Source organism: Puccinia triticina, chromosome 8A (genome assembly GCF_026914185.1).
Source record: "Puccinia triticina chromosome 8A, complete sequence".
Lineage (NCBI taxonomy): Eukaryota > Fungi > Basidiomycota > Pucciniomycetes > Pucciniales > Pucciniaceae > Puccinia > Puccinia triticina.
This window is the reverse complement of record NC_070565.1, coordinates 2,190,351-2,194,750: the sequence shown is the minus strand read 5'-3', so window position 1 is coordinate 2,194,750 and position 4,400 is coordinate 2,190,351.

The following is a 4,400-nucleotide window of genomic DNA, read 5'->3' as shown; positions in this document are numbered from 1 at the left end:
CATACAGAAACGCGCTTTTAACGTCAAACTGTCTCATTGGAAGCTTTTTGTCCATTGCATACATCAAAATAACCAGTAGAGTTGTAAACTTCCCAGTGGGAGCAAACATGTTACCGTAATCCACCCCTTCAATTTGGGAGAAACCTTGAATGCTGTCAGCCTACGTGATGCCAAGGATATTATCCTTCTAGCTACACGTGGTGCAAAGATAAAGATTAGAGTTATAAAACTCTAAGACAAGGTTATAAGGGATAATTCCAACGTAATTGTTGGGAATTATGGCGTAAGAAATAGGGCAATTTGGGCCAATTTAGACGTAATAAAATTGATATAATTAATTTTAAGAGGGGCCTGATAAATAAGGGGTGTTTAATCCCTCTAGAATGAAGAACTGGGGCCTGTAAACAGGGGTGTTTCAAATACCAGAAAGAAATGGCGGAGAATCTCAAGAGAAGGGGCTTAACCTTACTAGTATAAGACCCTAGGGTCACTTGAGGTTCTTCAGGCGTGAATCTGAGCAGATTCAGACGAAGGAATGTGGCTAAAATCAGCAACTATGGATATTACCAGGCAGAGAACAAGTGTTGAGCACGTGTTGGAAGCGGGTAATAATCAAAGTGGGTGTAATAGCATGAAGAATCTCCTTTTGGGCGAAGAAAGAGCCCTTTTTATAGCCTAGGCAGACCTCAAGGGGCGCCCAGGGGACATGGGGACACTTGTGGGCGTCGTCTGAGGCAAATTAGCTGCGCAGGAGGGCGCTGATGGTTGTGGAACCCTGGGGCTTGGATACAAGGGTTGCCAAGGACCAATTACAGAGGTTCTGCGTGATTTCATACCCTCTTTACCACGCCATAGGGGCTGGTTGGGGGGTTGTGTGACACTTTTTTCCGTGGAAATGTGCCACAGAATGTACTAGAACTGGATTCTGTGGAGTTGTACAAACTGGATTCTGTGGAGTTGTACATGTGTAAGCAGTGCTTTATACATGCTCTGGAGGCGCTCATTGAATTCTGCAGTTCATTTGAACCCTTCTATACATTTATTACATGTGTAGGTCATGTGTGCTGAGGCGTAGGAGGAAGCTAGGGCGCTTTCTATGCTCTCCTGCACACGCTACAAGGGGTATTCTGGTCTGGTGAGACGTGTAAGGTGTCCATATTTGATGACGTGGTTATTATACCTTATCTAGCTGTAAATTACATGTGTGTGGTACGTGTAACACATGTAATATTCCTATTGGGGCGTATTCTGGCCCATTCTTGGTTACTGGTAACCCAGGCGCTTTGGTTGTGGGCTGGTTTATGCATTATGCATATGTGTACACCACGCGTGGGGGCTTGAGCTCCAGGCAACAGGGCTCTACTGTTGTCAGGTGCGCCTGGCTACAGAGCACACGGGCTTGGATGCGCCACACAACATTATTACTATCTTCTAAACTATACACAACACCTCAGTTTTGTCACTGAAACTGGGGTAAAAGCATATGTGGTTATGTTTATAAGCATACAGGTGCAGTCACACGGGACATGGTGCACCTGTCAAACTTTTGAAGTCAATTTACACAAGGAAGGAATAACAATTAAGGGTACCTTGAAGTGAGGTACCCTAGGTTAAATTAGGTTTGGATTCAGAATATGGATTAATATTCCAGGTTTTATATTTCTAATTATAATTAATAGCAGTACTAGTGTATCTTTCTTACGTAATAATATTTCATGTTTGCTTTTGATATTATGTCATGGTGGCTCTGACATAGTAGCCAGCTGACAAATGCACAGTCAAGCCTTCTTCCGTTCTTTGGCAGACAGTGTGGCTGGTTTTGTTTTGAAAATCCAGAGTGTATGAAGAAAGCTTTGAGGAGTGTCAAACATGTCATCCCATACATCGTGATGTTTGATATTGTTTAATTCTTCATCTGTAGCCACTTTCCATTCAGATTTTTCCAAGCACTTCATTGCATTTTTGAATGAACTTGTGTCGACAGTAAGATGAGAGTACTTGACTGGTTTGATGTTTGCAGTCCTGTCGCAAAGAATTCTCTGTTCGGGAATTGGAAGCAGATTTGCAGCCACATCTTCACTTTCATTGCTGATTACAGAGTCTTTGGATGCGCTGGCGGAATCTTGATGTGACTCGAGATCTGGTTGCTCTTCATCTTCAACAACAAAGTCTCAATCTGAAGATTTGGATTTGGGAGGAGAGTAGTCCAGAAATTTGACATTCTTAGTTTCAACTATTCTTCCGCTATCAGCCAAGATACGATAAGTTTGGAGTTTGTCCTTGTGTCCAATCAATACTCCTAGCTCTCCCTTGGGCTTGAGTTTAGAGAAAGATTTTTTGGGAAGAATAAGGAATGATACATGAATGCCGATAGGATAGAAATAGCTAAGGGGAAGAGTGCGATCTTTGAACAGTTTGAAAGGAGACTTTTTCGTTCGATGCGTCGGAATTTGATTGAGTGTTAGGGAACTGACTTTTGCAATTTCATGCCACCACCCTTTGTCAACACGAGAGTCTTCAATGATTGATTGCATAGATTCAAGAATAGTCCTATTAAAGCGTTCGGCCAGACCATTCTGCTGAGGAGTGTAGGCATCTGATGTTTGCTGTTTGATCAAGTGTTCTTTACAGTATTCACTAAGATTTGAATTGATGAACTCCGATCCTCTGTCAGAATGGATCGTGGTTGGATAGTATCCAAACCGTTTTGATTCGATGTCTATAAGATAAGATAGTGTATTGACAACATCGCTCTTGAGTTTGATGGGAATTGCAGCGCAGAATCTTGTGCAACTGTCAACAACAGTAAGGATGTACCTATGCCCAGCTTTTGAAGACGGCCAGATAGGACCAATCAAATCAAGATGAAGTTCTTCGAAAGGTCTAGAAGCAGGTTTGTGTTTGGATTTAAACAAAGGTCGAGTGATTTTAGATATGGCACATGATTTACAGTTGTTGACAATTTTTAGAGGTATCCCGAGTTTCTTTCTCAGTCAATGATAGCTTACATTCCCCAGGGATTTGTGAAGAAACTCTCCAGAAGATAGGTGGCTCAGGTTCTCATGATTCTTGAAGTCCAAACTTGGTAGATTTCCCACATAGAATCCAGACATTTTTATTTCATTGTTTTTTAAGATTTCAAACAAATTTTTGTAGAAATTGACAATGAAATTATCGAGTAACAAACATTGGACAGAGAGCAGATTGACAGCTAGATTGGGAATGTAAAGAACATGATTCAAGAAGATTTCACCATGAGTGTTTTTCAAACAGATCAATCCCGTTCCCTTGAATTTTAGATTGGTTTTGGCTGAGCTGGTTTGAACCGAACCTAGTTCTTTTCTTTCTAGAGTGTGAAACAATAAAGGGTTTGAAACCATATGAGCAGAGGATCCTGAGTCTAGAATGAATGATAGAGGAGATCTCAAGAGTGAAGAGTGAAAGCTACTGACGGTGGATTCAGCTGCTTTGTTGGCTTGTCTCTTCAAGTATTGAGCTCGTTTGTTGGGGTACAACATGAAACAGTTTTCCTTTGTATGATCTGACGCGGTGTTGTGTGCGTTAGGGAGACATCTCTTTGACTCGTCAGTGAAGAGCGAAATTGGATTGGATTTGGTTCCGCTTCCAGAGGCGCGAATCTCAAGATTGTGATCATGAATCCAAAGATGCTCAAAGACGACATTGACCGTAGGTTCCTTGTTGGAGTGAGTGATTTGGTTGGAGATGTCATTCATATTCGCCGGAAATTTGTGAAGAATCATATGGCCAATAGCATCCTCAGTGAACGTCCAACCGACCTCTATAAGCTGAGATTGAAAATTTTTCATTGTAGTGATGAAGCCAGGTATGTCATTTGGAGTGTACGGAGATCGAAGCAATGACTGAAAGACTCTAGACTTGTTGGTAGCTTGAGTGGAAGCAAAGAACTTGAAAATCGCAGTCCAAGTCAGCTTTGCATTGTCCTCGTTAACGGAGTCAACTACATTAGCTTGCACGACAGAGTCCAGTTTGGCAACTAGTATACCTTTGAGGTAGTCGTTCTCAATACTGGATAAAGGCTCGGCTTTGGTGGTGGTGAGTTGAGCCTTGAGTTTGACAACGTCCAAAAAATTGAAGACACGTCGTCTCCAGTGGGTGTAGTTATCCATCGTGAGGAGAGGAATACCTTTGATGACGGTTTTGAGAACAGATGACTGAATTTTGTCCATGTTGTTTGAGAAGGAAGTTGACATATTGGGTTTCTGGTTTTCAGCAGTGGTGATGGAGGGAGAAGGTTGCAATTGAGCTAGACCCTTGATTTCTCCGTCGGACATAAGATGGTAGGCGGCGTTTTCGACTGTTAATCGCAAAGAACCTAAGATTTGAGATTACTGAAAACAAAACCAGAACTGGAAAATAAA